The sequence below is a fragment of the Brassica napus genome, unplaced genomic scaffold (assembly GCF_020379485.1).
Source record: "Brassica napus cultivar Da-Ae unplaced genomic scaffold, Da-Ae ScsIHWf_1705;HRSCAF=2333, whole genome shotgun sequence".
In the NCBI taxonomy this organism is placed as follows: domain Eukaryota; kingdom Viridiplantae; phylum Streptophyta; class Magnoliopsida; order Brassicales; family Brassicaceae; genus Brassica; species Brassica napus.
The window spans coordinates 44506-62072 of record NW_026015123.1 but is presented as its reverse complement, the minus strand read 5'-3'; the positions used below and the strand labels follow the sequence as shown (position 1 = coordinate 62072).

Genomic DNA, 17567 nt, shown 5'->3' with positions numbered 1-17567 from the left:
TAGGACTTTCGGGGGAAACGACCATGGCCTATGGATCGATTAGACTCGCTGTCAAAGCCGGAACCGTGACAAACGTCACAGAGTTTCTAGTCGTTGACCGCCCCGCATCTTACAACGTTATCATGGGAACGCCGTGGCTGAACACCATGCGCGCAATCCCATCAACCTACCATCTTTGCCTCAAGTTCCCGACCCCTAACGGAGTCGAGGTAATTTGGGGAAATCCGAGAGTTTCACAGGTTTGTTTCGCCGCGGAACTAAAACGAAAGAGACCGATCCTCGAAATCACTCCTAAGAAAGCGGAGAAAAAGACCTCCAGCAAAGATACGCGAAGTCAGGATTCAGCGGAATTCTTCTGGCAGTCTCGCAGCATCGCAGCTCTAGATGAAAAACGCGAGCCAACATGCGAACCCGTGGTAACGATCTGTCTCGACGAAGCCTTCCCAGAACGCTGCGTCGAGATTGGAGCCAATCTCCACGAGCCTTTAAGGACAGAACTCATAACCTGTCTTAAAAAGAACCTTAATACTTTCGCATGGGCTGCGGAAGATATGCCGGGAATCGACATTAACATAACATGTCACGAGCTGAATATCGACCCAACATTCAAACCCGTCAAACAGAAAAGACGGAAGCTAGGACCCGAACGTGCTGCCGCAGTAAACGATGAGGTCGAAAAACTGCTTAAAGTTGGGTCGATAACGGAAGTAAGATACCCGGACTGGCTCGCCAACCCCGTAGTAGTCAAAAAGAAAAACGGGAAGTGGCGAGTTTGCGTAGATTTTACCGACCTAAACAAGGCATGTCCAAAGGATAGCTTCCCTCTACCACATATCGATCGATTGGTAGAAGCAACAGCGGGCAACGAACTCTTATCCTTCATGGATGCCTTCTCAGGTTATAATCAAATTAGGATGAATCCCGACGATCGTGAGAAGACTGCGTTCATTACCGATCGCGGAACTTATTGCTATAAGGTAATGCCCTTCGGCCTCAAAAACGCTGGTGCAACTTACCAACGACTCGTGAACCGAATGTTCTCCAAACAACTCGGAAAAACGATGGAGGTTTATATCGACGACATGCTCGTCAAATCCCTCAAAGCAAGAGATCACGTGTCACATCTCGAAGAATGCTTTGCACAACTAAACTCCCATAACATGAAGCTCAACCCGACAAAATGTAGATTCGCCGTGGCATCAGGGGAATTCCTCGGCTACTTGGTCACATACCGCGGCATCGAAGCAAATCCAAAACAGATCAACGCTCTAATCGAGATGGCTTCACCAAAGAATAAACGGGAAGTCCAAAGACTGACCGGCAGAATCGCAGCACTTAACCGATTTATTTCACGATCAACAGATAAGTGCCTGCCCTTCTACGACGTCCTGCGAGGAAATAAAAAATTCGAATGGTCGGAAGAGTGCGAAAACGCCTTCCAACAGCTGAAGCGTTATTTAGCTACTCCTCCAGTCCTCGCAAAACCCGTGGAAGGGGAGCCTTTATTCTTGTACATCGCGGTGTCGGCAACGGCCGTAAGCGGAGTCCTGATCAGGGAAGAACGCGGGGAGCAGAAACCTATTTTTTACATAAGCAAAACCTTGCTGGATGCCGAATCTAGGTATCCGTTGATGGAAAAATTGGCATGCGCGGTCGTAACATCGGCCCGAAAACTAAGACCATATTTCCAATCCCACACGATTGTCATCCTCACGACTTTTCCCTTACGGACAATTTTGCATAGCCCAAGTCAATCAGGCCGATTGGCTAAGTGGGCGGTCGAGTTGAGCGAGTATGACATCGAATACCGACCAAGGACGAGCGCAAAATCACAAGTGCTCGCAGACTTCTTGGTCGAACTTCCAACGGGAGCAATAACCAATGAGGAACCAAATTCCACCTGGCTCCTCCACGTCGACGGATCCTCATCCAAGCAAGGATCGGGTATCGGGATCCGTCTCACATCTCCAACGAGCGAGATCTTGGAACAATCGTTCAGGCTGGAATTCCATGCCTCAAACAACGAGGCCGAATACGAAGCATTAATCGCAGGTCTACGTTTGGCTCACGGCTTAAAAATACGTAATCTCCACGCTTACTGCGACTCCCAGTTAGTGGCCAGTCAATTCAGCGGAGAGTATGAAGCCAGAGACGAACGGATGGACGCGTACCTCAAACTGGTCCAAGGTCTAGCTCAAGACTTCGACTGTTTCGCCCTTACCCGGATCCCCCGTTCCGAGAATGTCCAGGCGGACGCCCTCGCGGCCTTAGCATCAAGTTCCGATCCAGGACTCAAAAGGGTAATTCCGGTCGAATTCATCGAACATCCGAGTATCGGACCACCAGTCGTTGTCAATCTCATAGAGGGTCAAGACGACGAGGAAGAAGAAATTACGATACCACCACCATCGGAGCAATCTGATTACGGCTGTGATACCCCATGGCTTCAGACGATTCGAGACTACATTATCGACGGGCAACTGCCCGCCGAAAAATGGGCAGCTCGCAAGATCCGAACACAGGCCGCACGCTACGTAACAGTGGACGGCGAAATCTACAAATGGAGATTCTCCGGACCACTCCTGACGTGCCTGGAAGGAGAAAAGGCGAGGAAAGTAATGGAGGAAATACATTCCGGCTCATGCGGCAACCATTCCGGCGGAAGATCACTAGCCGTGAAAATCAAACGCCACGGATACTATTGGCCAACAATGATCGGAGATTGCGAGAAATTCGCACGAAAATGCGAAAAATGCCAAAGGCATGCGCCAACTATCCGACAACCGGCCGAAGTTCTTTCCTCCATCACATCGCCTTATCCCTTTATGCGCTGGGCCATGGATATTGTCGGACCTCTGCATAATTCAAAGCAAAAGCGTTTCCTTCTAGTCCTTACCGATTTTTTCTCAAAATGGGTAGAGGCGGACTCGTACGCAAGTATAAAAGACGTCCAAGTCGAGAATTTCGTATGGAAAAACATCATCTGTAGGCATGGAGTTCCTTACGAAATCGTAACCGATAACGGGTCTCAGTTCATTTCCACCCGATTCGAGGCATTCTGCGAAAAGTGGAAGATACGACTCAACAAGTCAACTCCCAGATATCCGCAGTGCAACGGACAGGCTGAAACAATCAACAAGACCATTCTCGACGGACTGAAGAAACGCTTGGAGGCCAAAAAAGGTAGATGGGCCGACGAACTCGAGGGAGTCCTCTGGTCTCACCGTACCACCCCAAGGCGAGCAACGGGAGAAACTCCCTTCGCCCTGGTATACGGCACGGAATGCATGATTCCCGCAGAAGTAGAATTTCCCGGTGTTCGAAGAAGGTTCTTACCCGAACGAGAGGAACTCAACAATGCTATGCTCTTGGACGATCTCGACCTCATTAACGAACGCCGAGATCGAGCGCTCATCCGAATTCAAAACTACCAGCACGCCGCTGCGAGATACTATAATTCCAACGTACGGAATCGTAGGTTCAATCAGGGAGATCTGGTCCTTCGCAAAGTCTTCCAAAACACCGCTGAACGAAACGCGGGAAAACTCGGAGCAAACTGGGAAGGTCCCTATAAAATCGAAAAAGTCGTCCGACCAGGTTCTTACGAAATAGCCAACATGCAGGGCATAAAAATCCCTAGAACCTGGAATGCGATGCATCTCAAAAAATACTATCACTAAACAAACCAACTCGCAATCACTGAACTACGAGACGGCTTGATCTCTGCAAGGAGTACGTAGGCAGTTTGCCGAAAGGCAAATTCAGCCGTCCCCCCTCATTAAAAAAGGGGGGGAAGTGGGTACGTATACTCGTATACTCCCAAAAAATCGAAAAACTTCTTACCACGCTTTTGGTGTTTTCGACTTATCAAAACATCCTCACCCGTAAAATCAGAACAAGGTCTTCGGAAATTAGTCGGCCGCTTAGGAGAAGCAACCTTTAGCATCGCGAGACGTCGCAAAAGATGCCTCAAAGTTTATTTCTTTCGAGCAAACGAAACCTCCGTCACAAAAAAGCATATATATATGCACACACTAACACTTATTTTGCGCAAAATATTCAAAACAACGGCACGCGCCACCAAGTCCGATGCTGATCACATCGAACTCACAAACGTCCTAAACAGACATAGCCATCTCACGGAGATGACTCTCTTACATCCGACACAAGGATAATAGCGCTATAAAAGAAATCCGAAATTTTGGTCTAGCACTTCCGGTCTCCGGAGAGATGCTCGATTCGTATCAAACAAGTCGTATAAGCCGAGAACCTATCGCGGACTTTACATCGATACGAATCAGGAAGAAATCGCGACAGGAAAAACGATAGCCGGTTAGTCACCGCACAATCCTTAAACCGAAAGTAAACCTAGGTCTTGCCCTAAACCCAGCGCACTGGTCTCTAACATCTCAAAGGCATGATATCGAAAGATAAGAGATTCTTAAACCATGCCTCTATGTTTATGTTCGACACCTTCAGCACCCCCGCAGAGTTCACATCTCGCGGAAGAACTCTCGAAACAGATCTCGAATGAAACATTTCACAATCGAAGAAGGATATGAGACGACAACTCATCACCTTCCTCCCCACTATTCACAAACTCATAAAAAGCGTTATCCGATTATCGTACCATAAAAAGAAAGCCGCGGAGCGGCAGGGATTCAAAGCCACACACGGCCAGTCCCGAAATACAAACAAGGCCATTCAAGGCCGAAACATAAAAACATAAAAAAAATCTCTCGCAAGAGATCTAACCCAAGTCACCCTCAGAACTTACGCCCCCTCTTCACCCGCTGCCTCGTCCGAGCCTGGAGCCGCGTCGCTTCCGTTCTCTCCGACCATCGGGTCTTTCCCCTCTGGGTCTTCTGAACACGTCGGAAGGAAGCACGCGGATTTCAGGTCGGCCAGGATGAGACCGAAATCTCCATCCTCGGCCGCCATATCTCCCTTGCAGCCGGACAGTCGGGCCTCTTCGGCCTCCAAGGTCGGGGGAGTCTCACTTTGGAACGACCGAACCACGGCCATCCCGCCCTCAATCGTCGCCAAAGCGAAATCCCTGCTCCGGATACACTCGAGGGAACCCAGGGAAGCAGAAATCTTCGCCAAGCGAGCTTGAAACTCCGCGCGAAGGGCATCCGTAGCCTCTTGGATCCCGCGGCGCGCTAGTCCCGCGTCACTCTCGATCTGACGCTGGAGTCGACGCACCTCCGAGGATTTGGCCTTCCTGGCCTTCTTTTCCTTAAGCAAGGAACTCGCCGTCTTCCCAAGGTCCCTCTCAAGCTCTCCTATCGCAACCTCGAGCTTCGACACTTTCGCAGAGTGAGAGTCCTCGACAGCCGTCAACATAGCCTCGGTTTCGGACCATCTACCCTGAAGCTCCACCAACTCCCCGGAAAGGCGACTGGTCTCAGAACCACATTCGCTGATCATCCGATCGATCAACGATATGAACTGCGAACGGTAAAAATTCTTAAGACTAAGTCCGTGAAAAAAATGCACGAAAGACGATCGAGAATTCAAACAAGAAACAAACCTTTCCGCGAAGTCCCGATGCTAGGCTCGACCCACCTCGCTGTGAAGTCTCCCCGTCACCGCTCTTGGCAAGTTTCCTCTTCCGACTCTTAGGCTGAGTAGCCAGGACAGCGCTAGGAGCACGCAATGCCAGAACGATTTCTTTTCTGGCTGGAGGCGGAGGAATAGAGTCGGCGGCCTTCTCTTTGTCCTCGACGAGGATCGGAGTCGTGGAAGATCCCGCAGGTAGGACTTGCGGGAGAGGAGCCGCGACGTCGGTCCCATGACACGGGGCAATGACCTGCGCGGAAGAAGACGGAAACTCGGAGCCAGTTTGAGCCAATTCTTTCTCGGCTTGGCGACGAACTAGTTTCTCTCGGAAAGAAAGATGACCGGCAACACAAGCCGGCCCTTCCGCCGGAGAAGTTGGAACCGGAGCCGGAGAAGTGGCCTCACCCATCTCGACGTCGGAATCCTTCTTATCACCTTGGGAGGAAGACATGTTGAAAGGAAAGTTATGAAACTAGAGAGGTTTTTGAAGGAATGAAGAAGGGAAGGTGTGAAGAAAATGAATGACAAGAGCTCACTACTTATAGAAGTATGGGTTTGGAATGTCGTCTCGACAACTTTTTTCCGCGGAATTTTAAATGTAAATTTCGTCCAACACACTTAACCTTGTCAAAGTCATCTGTCCGCCCGCTAGAGTCACAACTCTAACGGGCTGGGGGGCTAACTGTTGGGGTCTAAAACGGTTACGACAAATTTAACATTCAAAACGTCCGAGGAAGAAAATAAGAATTTCTCCGGAGAGTACTTTTCGAAATAGACTCTTTCTTACGAAAAAGCTTTACGGAAGAAAGAATCGAGATGTCCGACGAAAGCTCGAAAAGGGTCGTTACGCAGCAACCGAGCGTCCGTCTCGCTCGGTCGCTACGTAGCGACCGAGCTCAGCCAAGCTCGGTCGCTACGTAGCGACAGAGCGATCGTCCCGCTCAGTCGCTACGTAGCGACCGAGCTCGACCAAGCTCGGTCGCTACGTAGCGACCGAGCGATCGTCCCGCTCGGTCGCTACGTAGCGACCGAGCTCAAGCCAAAGCTCGGTCGCTACGTAGCGACCGAGCGATCGTCCCGCTCGGTCGCTACGTAGCGACCGAGCTCAAGCCAAAGCTCGGTCGCTACGTAGCGACCGAGCGATCGTCCCGCTCGGTCGCTACGTAGCGACCGAGCTCAAGCCAAAGCTCGGTCGCTACGTAGCGACCGGGCTCGAGCCAAAGTTCGGTCGCTGTGTAGCGATTGAACCTTTCCGAACATCGATACGACACCAGTCCTTGCATTCTCGTCAAACCTTCGAATGCTATCTCCCGAAGACCGTAGCAAGCTCAGTCCATGTTTCCCGCTATTCTAATTCATCGATCAAACTTCGCGGATTAGAAACCGCGGAAAACTCGTAGTAAACGTGTCGAGTCGGAAGACGGCCCAAAGGGACCTAAAACACGACTCGAGGCCCATCCTACGATTTTTCCTAACCCAAAGCCCGTAAACCACAACATGGTTCACGCTTGGCCCACGAGGAAGGATAAATGTCAAGTTTCCGCGGATAAATACGGAAGTTTTGAAGATAATTGTGAAGATCGGGAAAAATGGAATATCTCCATTTTTATGCTATGACGGCTTAAGGGCAGAAGAGTAAAAGCGTAAACCGACCTTGGAGCTAGTATATAAGGAGTCCTAGGCGAGGAGCAAAGGGGAGAATTTTTTCAGAGCAAACTTAGCACTTAGAGCAATTTAGACAATTTTCCGTTTTTGTTTACACTTGGATTGGCCGGAACAAAGAATATGTGGTGCGATCAGAGCATGTGGGGCCCACAGGTAAATCATGTGGGCCCCACGAGCTTACACTTGGATTGGCCGGAACAAAGAAGATACGAAAACGCGAGTGTTGTACTGACGGGTGCGATCATACCAGCACTAATGCACTGGATCCCATCAGAAGTCTTCAGCTAAGCGGGGTTTGGCGAGAGTAGTACTAGGATGGGTGACCTCCCGGGAAGTCATCGTGTTGCACCCTTTTTTATTTTTATTTTTCAGCCTAAAACGAGTCTAAACTTGGAAACCTCATAACTTTTGAACCGTGAGGAACTACGTCACCCATAGAACCATTGCGGAAAGCCCCAGAGACCATAATGGGCGGTGAATAGACGGTGCAATTTTTTGGGCTCAAATTCAGCCGTTTTGACCCTCAAACGGGATGCAGAAAATTACGGCACGTAAAAAAGATCGAAAGCAGTTTCTCAGGGTGTTTTTGAGGCTTTCTTAACCCCATTAACCTCGACGCACTTTTTCGCTCGAAACAAAACGGCCAGAAAATCATGTGGGCCCCACAGCCTTACACTTGTATTGGCCGAGAAAAGGATATATAGAAACGAGAGTGTTGTACTGACGGGTGCGATTATACCAGCACTAATGCACTGGATCCTATCACATCTCCGCAGCTAAGCGTGCTTGGACGAGAGTAGTACTAGGATGGGTGACCTCCCGGGAAGTCCTCATGTTGCATCCCTTTTATTTTTTATTTTTATTTTTCAGCCTAAAAAGAGTCTAAACTTGGAAACCTCATAACTTTTGAACCGTGAGGAACTACGTCGCTCATAACACCATTTCGGAAAGCCCCTGAAACCATAATGGGCGGTGAATAGACGGAGCAATTTTTTGGGCTCAAATTCAGCCATTTTGACCCTCAAACGGGATGCAGAAAGTTACGGCACTTAAAAAAGATCGAAAGTGGATTCTCAGGTTGTTTTTGATGCTTTTTTAACGCCATTAACCTCGACGCACTTTTTCGCTCAAAACAAAACGGCCAGAAAATCATGTGGGCCCCACGACCTTACACTTGGATTGGCCGAAACAAAGAATATACGAAAATGCGAGTGCTGTACTGACGGGTGCGATCATACCAGCACTAATGCACTGGATCCCATCAGAATTCTGCAGCTAAGCGTGGTTGGGCGAGAGTAGTACTAGGATGGGTGACCTCCCGGGAAGTCCTCGTGTAGCACCCCTTTTTATTTTTATTTTTCAGCCTAAAACGAGTCTAAACTTGGAAACCTCATAACTTTTGAACCGTGAGGAACTACGTCACCCATAGAACCATTGCGGAAAGCCCCAGAGACCATAATGGGCGGTGAATAGACGGTGCAATTTTTCGGGCTCAAATTCAGCCGTTTTGACCCTCAAACGGGATGCAGAAAATTACGGCACGTAAAAAAGATCGAAAGCAGTTTCTCAGGGTGTTTTTGAGGCTTTCTTAACGCCATTAACCTCGACGCACTTTTTCGCTCGAAACAAAACGGCCAGAAAATCATGTGGGCCCCACAGCCTTACACTTGTATTGGCCGAGAAAAGGATATATAGAAACGAGAGTGTTGTACTGACGGGTGCGATTATACCAGCACTAATGCACTGGATCCTATCACATCTCCGCAGCTAAGCGTGCTTGGACGAGAGTAGTACTAGGATGGGTGACCTCCCGGGAAGTCCTCATGTTGCACCCCTTTTATTTTTTATTTTTATTTTTCAGCCTAAAAAGAGTCTAAACTTGGAAACCTCATAACTTTTGAACCGTGAGGAACTACGTCGCCTATAACACCATTTCGGAAAGCCCCCAAAACCATAATGGGCGGTGAATAGACGGTGCAATTTTTTGGGCTCAAATTCAGCCGTTTTGACCCTCAAACGGGATGCAGAAAGTTACGTCACTTAAAAAAGATCGAAAGCGGATTCTCAGGTTGTTTTTGATGCTTTCTTAACGCCATTAACCTCGACTCACTTCTTCGCTCAAAACAAAACGGCCAGAAAATCATGTGGGCCCCACGGCCTTACACTTGGATTGGCCGAAACAAAGAATATACGGAAATGCGAGTTTTGTACTTACGGGTGTGATCATACCAGCACTAATGCACTGGATCCCATCAGAACTCTTCAGCTAAGCGGGGTTTGGCGAGAGTAGTACTAGGATGGGTGACCTCCCGGGAAGTCCTCGTGTTGCACCCCTTTTATTTTTATTTTTCAGCCTAAAACGAGTCTAAACTTGGAAACCTCATAACTTTTGAACCGTGAGGAACTACGTCACCCATAGAACCATTGCGGAAAGCCCCAGAGACCATAATGGGCGGTGAATAGACGGTGCAATTTTTCGGGCTCAAATTCAGCCGTTTTGACCCTCAAACGGGATGCAGAAAATTACGGCACGTAAAAAAGATCGAAAGCAGTTTCTCAGGGTGTTTTTGAGGCTTTCTTAACGCCATTAACCTCGACGCACTTTTTCGCTCGAAACAAAACGGCCAGAAAATCATGTGGGCCCCACGACCTTACACTTGGATTGGCCGAACAAAGAATATACGAAAACGCGAGTGTTGTACTGACGGGTGCGATCATACCAGCACTAATGCACTGGATCCCATCACAACTCTTCAGCTAAGCGGGGTTGGCGAGAGTAGTACTAGGATGGGTGACCTCCCGGGAAGTCCTCGTGTTGCACCCCTTTTTATTTTTATTTTCAGCCTAAAACGAGTCTAAACTTGGAAACCTCATAACTTTTGAACCGTGAGGAACTACGTCACCCATAGAACCATTGCGGAAAGCCCCAGAGACCATAATGGGCGGTGAATAGACGGTGCAATTTTTCGGGCTCAAATTCAGCCGTTTTGACCCTCAAACGGGATGCAGAAAATTACGGCACGTAAAAAAGATCGAAAGCAGTTTCTCAGGGTGTTTTTGAGGCTTTCTTAACGCCATTAACCTCGACGCACTTTTTCGCTCAAAACAAAACGGCCAGAAAATCATGTGGGCCCCACAGCCTTACACTTGTATTGGCCGAGAAAAGGATATATAGAAACGAGAGTGTTGTACTGACGGGTGCGATTATACCAGCACTAATGCACTGGATCCTATCACATCTCCGCAGCTAAGCGTGCTTGGACGAGAGTAGTACTAGGATGGGTGACATCCCGGGAAGTCCTCATGTTGCACCCCTTTTATTTTTTATTTTTATTTTTCAGCCTAAAAAGAGTCTAAACTTGGAAACCTCATAACTTTTGAACCGTGAGGAACTACGTGGCCTATAACACCATTTCGGAAAGCCCCCGAAACCATAACGGGCGGTGAATAGACGGTGCTATTTTTCGGGCTCAAATTCAGCCGTTTTGACCCTCAAACGGGATGCAGAAAATTACGGCACGTAAAAAAGATCGAAAGCAGTTTCTCAGGGTGTTTTTGAGGCTTTCTTAACGCCATTAACTTCGACGCACTTTTTCGCTCGAAACAAAACGGCCAGAAAATCATGTGGGCCCCACGACCTTACACTTGGATTGGCCGAAACAAAGAATATACGGAAATGCGAGTTTTGTACTTACGGGTGTGATCATACCAGCACTAATGCACTGGATCCCATCAGAACTCTTCAGCTAAGCGGGGTTTGGCGAGAGTAGTACTAGGATGGGTGACCTCCCGGGAGGTCCTCGTGTAAGGCCCTTTTTATTTTTATTTTTCAGCCTAAAACGAGTCTAAACTTGGAAACCTCATAACTTTTGAACCGTGAGGAACTACGTCACCCATAGAACCATTGCGGAAAGCCCCAGAGACCATAATGGGCGGTGAATAGACGGTGCTATTTTTCGGGCTCAAATTCAGCCGTTTTGACCCTCAAACGGGATGCAGAAAATTACGGCACGTAAAAAAGATCGAAAGCAGTTTCTCAGGGTGTTTTTGAGGCTTTCTTAACGCCATTAACTTCGACGCACTTTTTCGCTCGAAACAAAACGGCCAGAAAATCATGTGGGCCCCACGACCTTACACTTGGATTGGCCGAAACAAAGAATATACGAAACGCGAGTGTTGTACTGACGGGTGCGATCATACCAGCACTAATGCACTGGATCCCATCAGAACTCTTCAGCTAAGCGGGGTTTGGCGAGAGTAGTACTAGGATGGGTGACCTCCCGGGAGGTCCTCGTGTAACGCCCTTTTTATTTTTATTTTTCAGCCTAAAACGAGTCTAAACTTGGAAACCTCATAACTTTTGAACCGTGAGGAACTACGTCACCCATAGAACCATTGCGGAAAGCCCCAGAGACCATAATGGGCGGTGAATAGACGGTGCAATTTTTCGGGCTCAAATTCAGCCGTTTTGACCCTCAAACGGGATGCAGAAAATTACGGCACGTAAAAAAGATCGAAAGCAGTTTCTCAGGGTGTTTTTGAGGCTTTCTTAACGCCATTAACTTCGACGCACTTTTTCGCTCGAAACAAAACGGCCAGAAAATCATGTGGGCCCCACGACCTTACACTTGTATTGGCCGAAAAAAGATATATAGAAACGCGAGTGTTGTACTGACGGGTGCGATTATACCAGCACTAATGCACTGGATCCCATCACATCTCGCAGCTAAGCGTGCTTGGCGAGAGTAGTACTAGGATGGGTGACCTCCCGGGAAGTCCTCGTGTTGCCCTTTTTATTTTTATTTTTCAGCCTAAAAAGAGTCTAAACTTGGAAACCTCATAACTTTTGAACCGTGAGGAACTACGTCGCCCATAAACCATTTCGGAAAGCCCCAGAAACCATAATGGGCGGTGAATAGACGGTGCAATTTTTCGGGCTCAAATTCAGCCGTTTTGACCCTCAAACGGGATGCAGAAAATTACGGCACTTAAAAAAGATCGAAAGCAGTTTCTCAGGGTGTTTTTGAGGCTTTCTTAACGCCATTAACTTCGACGCACTTTTTCGCTCGAAACAAAACGGCCAGAAAATCATGTGGGCCCCACGACCTTACACTTGGATTGGCCGGAACAAAGAATATACGAAAACGCGAGTGTTGTACTGACGGGTGCGATCATACCAGCACTAATGCACTGGATCCCATCAGAACTCTTCAGCTAAGCGGGGTTTGGCGAGAGTAGTACTAGGATGGGTGACCTCCCGGGAAGTCCTCGTGTTGCACCCCTTTTTATTTTTATTTTCAGCCTAAAACGAGTCTAAACTTGGAAACCTCATAACTTTTGAACCGTGAGGAACTACGTCACCCATAGAACCATTGCGGAAAGCCCCAGAGACCATAATGGGCGGTGAATAGACGGTGCAATTTTTCGGGCTCTAATTCAGCCGTTTTGACCCTCAAACGGGATGCAGAAAATTACGGCACGTAAAAAAGATCAAAAGCAGTTTCTCAGGGTGTTTTTGAGGGTTTCTTAACCCCATTAACCTCGACGCACTTTTTCGCTCGAAACAAAACGGCCAGAAAATCATGTGGGCCCCACAGCCTTACACTTGTATTGGCCGAGAAAAGGATATATAGAAACGAGAGTGTTGTACTGACGGGTGCGATTATACCAGCACTAATGCACTGGATCCTATCACATCTCCGCAGCTAAGCGTGCTTGGACGAGAGTAGTACTAGGATGGGTGACCTCCCGGGAAGTCCTCATGTTGCATCCCTTTTATTTTTATTTTTATTTTTCAGCCTAAAAAGAGTCTAAACTTGGAAACCTCATAACTTTTGAACCGTGAGGAACTACGTCGCCCATAACACCATTTCGGAAAGCCCCGAAACCATAATGGGCGGTGAATAGACGGTGCAATTTTTCGGGCTCAAATTCAGCCGTTTTGACCCTCAAACGGGATGCAGAAAGTTACGGCACTTAAAAAAGATCGAAAGCGGATTCTCAGGTTGTTTTTGATGCTTTCTTAACGCCATTAACCTCGACGCACTTCTTCGCTCAAATCAAAACGGCCAGAAAATCATGTGGGCCCCACGACCTTACACTTGGATTGGCCGAAACAAAGAATATACGGAAACGCGAGTGTTGTACTGACGGGTGCGATCATACCAGCACTAATGCACTGGATCCCATCAGAACTCTTCAGCTAAGCGGGGTTTGGCGAGAGTAGTACTAGGATGGGTGACCTCCCGGGAAGTCCTCGTGTTGCCCCTTTTTATTTTTATTTTTCAGCCTAAAACGAGTCTAAACTTGGAAACCTCATAACTTTTGAACCGTGAGGAACTACGTCACCCATAGAACCATTGCGGAAAGCCCCAGAGACCATAATGGGCGGTGAATAGACGGTGCAATTTTTCGGGCTCAAATTCAGCCGTTTTGACCCTCAAACGGGATGCAGAAAATTACGGCACGTAAAAAAGATCGAAAGCAGTTTCTCAGGGTGTTTTTGAGGCTTTCTTAACGCCATTAACCTCGACGCACTTTTTCGCTCGAAACAAAACGGCCAGAAAATCATGTGGGCCCCACGCCTTACACTTGTATTGGCCGAAACAAAGAATATACGAAACGCGAGTGTTGTACTGACGGGTGCGATTATACCAGCACTAATGCACTGGATCCCATCACAACTCTTCAGCTAAGCGTGCTTGGCGAGAGTAGTACTAGGATGGGTGACCTCCCGGGAAGTCCTCGTGTTCCCTTTTTATTTTTATTTTTCAGCCTAAAACGAGTCTAAACTTGGAAACCTCATAACTTTTGAACCGTGAGGAACTACGTCGCCCATAGAACCATTTCGGAAAGCCCCAGAAACCATAATGGGCGGTGAATAGACGGTGCAATTTTTCGGGCTCAAATTCAGCCGTTTTGACCCTCAAACGGGATGCAGAAATTACGGCACTTAAAAAAGATCGAAAGCAGATTCTCAGGTTGTTTTTGATGCTTTCTTAACGCCATTAACCTCGACTCACTTCTTCGCTCAAATCAAAACGGCCAGAAAATCATGTGGGCCCCACGACCTTACACTTGGATTGGCCGGAACAAAGAATATACGAAAACGCGAGTGTTGTACTGACGGGTGCGATCATACCAGCACTAATGCACTGGATCCCATCAGAACTCTTCAGCTAAGCGGGGTTTGGCGAGAGTAGTACTAGGATGGGTGACCTCCCGGGAAGTCCTCGTGTTGCACCCCTTTTTATTTTTATTTTTCAGCCTAAAACGAGTCTAAACTTGGAAACCTCATAACTTTTGAACCGTGAGGAACTACGTCACCCATAGAACCATTGCGGAAAGCCCCAGAGACCATAATGGGCGGTGAATAGACGGTGCAATTTTTCGGGCTCAAATTCAGCCGTTTTGACCCTCAAACGGGATGCAGAAAATTACGGCACGTAAAAAAGATCGAAAGCAGTTTCTCAGGGTGTTTTTGAGGCTTTCTTAACCCCATTAACCTCGACGCACTTTTTCGCTCGAAACAAAACGGCCAGAAAATCATGTGGGCCCCACAGCCTTACACTTGTATTGGCCGAGAAAAGGATATATAGAAACGAGAGTGTTGTACTGACGGGTGCGATTATACCAGCACTAATGCACTGGATCCTATCACATCTCCGCAGCTAAGCGTGCTTGGACGAGAGTAGTACTAGGATGGGTGACCTCCCGGGAAGTCCTCATGTTGCATCCCTTTTATTTTTTATTTTTATTTTTCAGCCTAAAAAGAGTCTAAACTTGGAAACCTCATAACTTTTGAACCGTGAGGAACTACGTCGCCCATAACACCATTTCGGAAAGCCCCTGAAACCATAATGGGCGGTGAATAGACGGTGCAATTTTTCGGGCTCAAATTCAGCCGTTTTGACCCTCAAACGGGATGCAGAAAATTACGGCACTTAAAAAAGATCGAAAGCGGATTCTCAGGTTGTTTTTGATGCTTTCTTAACGCCATTAACCTCGACTCACTTTTTCGCTCGAAACAAAACGGCCAGAAAATCATGTGGGGCCCACGACCTTACACTTGGATTGGCCGAAACAAAGAATATACGGAAACGCGAGTTTGTACTGACGGGTGCGATCATACCAGCACTAATGCACTGGATCCCATCAGAACTCTTCAGCTAAGCGGGGTTTGGCGAGAGTAGTACTAGGATGGGTGACCTCCCGGGAAGTCCTCGTTGCACCCCTTTTTATTTTTATTTTTCAAGCTAAAACGAGTCTAAACTTGGAAACCTCATAACTTTTGAACCGTGAGAAACTACGTCACCCATAGAACCATTACGGAAAGCCCCAGAGACCATAATGGGCGGTGAATAGACGGTGCAATTTTTCGGGCTCAAATTCAGCCGTTTTGACCCTCAAACGGGATGCAGAAAATTACGGCACGTAAAAAAGATCGAAAGCAGTTTCTCAGGGTGTTTTTGAGGCTTTCTTAACGCCATTAACCTCGACGCACTTTTTCGCTCGAAACAAAACGGCCAGAAAATCATGTGGGCCCCACAGCCTTACACTTGTATTGGCCGAAAAAGAATATATAGAAACGAGAGTGTTGTACTGACGGGTGCGATTATACCAGCACTAATGCACTGGATCCTATCACAACTCCGCAGCTAAGCGTGCTTGGCGAGAGTAGTACTAGGATGGGTGACCTCCCGGGAAGTCCTCATGTTGCATCCCTTTTTATTTTTATTTTTCAGCCTAAAAAGAGTCTAAACTTGGAAACCTCATAACTTTTGAACCGTGAGGAACTACGTCGCCCATAAACCATTTCGGAAAGCCCCAGAAACCATAATGGGCGGTGAATAGACGGTGCAATTTTTCGGGCTCAAATTCAGCCGTTTTGACCCTCAAACGGGATGCAGAAAATTACGGCACTTAAAAAAGATCGAAAGCAGATTCTCAGGTTGTTTTTGATGCTTTCTTAACGCCATTAACTTCGACGCACTTTTTCGCTCGAAACAAAACGGCCAGAAAATCATGTGGGCCCCACGACCTTACACTTGGATTGGCCGGAACAAAGAATATACGAAAACGCGAGTGTTGTACTGACGGGTGCGATCATACCAGCACTAATGCACTGGATCCCATCAGAACTCTTCAGCTAAGCGGGGTTTGGCGAGAGTAGTACTAGGATGGGTGACCTCCCGGGAGGTCCTCGTGTAACGCCCTTTTTATTTTTATTTTTCAGCCTAAAACGAGTCTAAACTTGGAAACCTCATAACTTTTGAACCGTGAGGAACTACGTCACCCATAGAACCATTGCGGAAAGCCCCAGAGACCATAATGGGCGGTGAATAGACGGTGCAATTTTTCGGGCTCAAATTCAGCCGTTTTGACCCTCAAACGGGATGCAGAAAATTACGGCACGTAAAAAAGATCGAAAGCAGTTTCTCAGGGTGTTTTTGAGGCTTTCTTAACGCCATTAACTTCGACGCACTTTTTCGCTCGAAACAAAACGGCCAGAAAATCATGTGGGCCCCACACCTTACACTTGTATTGGCCGGAAAAAGAATATACGAAACGAGAGTGTTGTACTGACGGGTGCGATTATACCAGCACTAATGCACTGGATCCCATCACAACTCCGCAGCTAAGCGTGCTTGGCGAGAGTAGTACTAGGATGGGTGACCTCCCGGGAAGTCCTCGTTGCATCCCTTTTTATTTTTATTTTTCAGCCTAAAACGAGTCTAAACTTGGAAACCTCATAACTTTTGAACCGTGAGGAACTACGTCACCCATAGAACCATTGCGGAAAGCCCCAGAGACCATAATGGGCGGTGAATAGACGGTGCAATTTTTCGGGCTCAAATTCAGCCGTTTTGACCCTCAAACGGGATGCAGAAAATTACGGCACGTAAAAAAGATCGAAAGCAGTTTCTCAGGGTGTTTTTGAGGCTTTCTTAACGCCATTAACCTCGACGCACTTTTTCGCTCAAAACAAAACGGCCAGAAAATCATGTGGGCCCCACGACCTTACACTTGGATTGGCCGGAACAAAGAATATACGAAAACGCGAGTGTTGTACTGACGGGTGCGATCATACCAGCACTAATGCACTGGATCCTATCAGAATCTCCGCAGCTAAGCGTGCTTGGACGAGAGTAGTACTAGGATGGGTGACCTCCCGGGAAGTCCTCGTGTTGCACCCCTTTTTTATTTTTATTTTTCAGCCTAAAAGAGTCTAAACTTGGAAACCTCATAACTTTTGAACCGTGAGGAACTACGTCGCCCATAAACCATTCGGAAAGCCCCAGAAACCATAATGGGCGGTGAATAGACGGTGCAATTTTTGG

The 17567-nt window shown here is 47.7% G+C and overlaps 6 non-coding genes and 15 pseudogenes across 6 annotated transcripts; all 21 read left to right on the top strand.

Moving 5' to 3' along the window:
* Nucleotides 1-7460: 7460 nt before the first annotated feature.
* Nucleotides 7461-7579, top strand: LOC125598397 (annotated as a pseudogene).
* Nucleotides 7580-7952: 373 nt separating this feature from the next.
* Nucleotides 7953-8071, top strand: LOC125598367 (annotated as a pseudogene).
* A 380-nt stretch (nucleotides 8072-8451) lies between these two features.
* LOC125598334 lies at nucleotides 8452-8570 on the top strand. The gene has a single exon (XR_007332369.1). It is a non-coding gene; the product is annotated as a 5S ribosomal RNA (ribosomal RNA).
* A 373-nt stretch (nucleotides 8571-8943) lies between these two features.
* LOC125598356 lies at nucleotides 8944-9062 on the top strand. Its single transcript, XR_007332391.1, has one exon. It is a non-coding gene; the product is annotated as a 5S ribosomal RNA (ribosomal RNA).
* Nucleotides 9063-9442: 380 nt separating this feature from the next.
* On the top strand, nucleotides 9443-9561 carry LOC125598351. Its single transcript, XR_007332386.1, has one exon. It is a non-coding gene; the product is annotated as a 5S ribosomal RNA (ribosomal RNA).
* Nucleotides 9562-9933: 372 nt separating this feature from the next.
* On the top strand, nucleotides 9934-10051 carry LOC125598400 (annotated as a pseudogene).
* Nucleotides 10052-10423: 372 nt separating this feature from the next.
* LOC125598384 lies at nucleotides 10424-10542 on the top strand (annotated as a pseudogene).
* A 380-nt stretch (nucleotides 10543-10922) lies between these two features.
* On the top strand, nucleotides 10923-11041 carry LOC125598408 (annotated as a pseudogene).
* Nucleotides 11042-11413: 372 nt separating this feature from the next.
* On the top strand, nucleotides 11414-11532 carry LOC125598399 (annotated as a pseudogene).
* Nucleotides 11533-11903: 371 nt separating this feature from the next.
* On the top strand, nucleotides 11904-12020 carry LOC125598409 (annotated as a pseudogene).
* A 370-nt stretch (nucleotides 12021-12390) lies between these two features.
* Nucleotides 12391-12509, top strand: LOC125598349. Its single transcript, XR_007332384.1, has one exon. It is a non-coding gene; the product is annotated as a 5S ribosomal RNA (ribosomal RNA).
* A 372-nt stretch (nucleotides 12510-12881) lies between these two features.
* LOC125598366 lies at nucleotides 12882-13000 on the top strand (annotated as a pseudogene).
* A 378-nt stretch (nucleotides 13001-13378) lies between these two features.
* On the top strand, nucleotides 13379-13497 carry LOC125598371 (annotated as a pseudogene).
* Nucleotides 13498-13867: 370 nt separating this feature from the next.
* LOC125598410 lies at nucleotides 13868-13985 on the top strand (annotated as a pseudogene).
* A 369-nt stretch (nucleotides 13986-14354) lies between these two features.
* LOC125598348 lies at nucleotides 14355-14473 on the top strand. Its single transcript, XR_007332383.1, has one exon. It is a non-coding gene; the product is annotated as a 5S ribosomal RNA (ribosomal RNA).
* A 373-nt stretch (nucleotides 14474-14846) lies between these two features.
* Nucleotides 14847-14965, top strand: LOC125598365 (annotated as a pseudogene).
* Nucleotides 14966-15344: 379 nt separating this feature from the next.
* Nucleotides 15345-15461, top strand: LOC125598394 (annotated as a pseudogene).
* Nucleotides 15462-15833: 372 nt separating this feature from the next.
* Nucleotides 15834-15951, top strand: LOC125598393 (annotated as a pseudogene).
* Nucleotides 15952-16324: 373 nt separating this feature from the next.
* On the top strand, nucleotides 16325-16443 carry LOC125598398 (annotated as a pseudogene).
* Nucleotides 16444-16813: 370 nt separating this feature from the next.
* On the top strand, nucleotides 16814-16929 carry LOC125598376 (annotated as a pseudogene).
* A 374-nt stretch (nucleotides 16930-17303) lies between these two features.
* Nucleotides 17304-17423, top strand: LOC125598330. The gene has a single exon (XR_007332365.1). It is a non-coding gene; the product is annotated as a 5S ribosomal RNA (ribosomal RNA).
* Nucleotides 17424-17567: the final 144 nt, after the last annotated feature.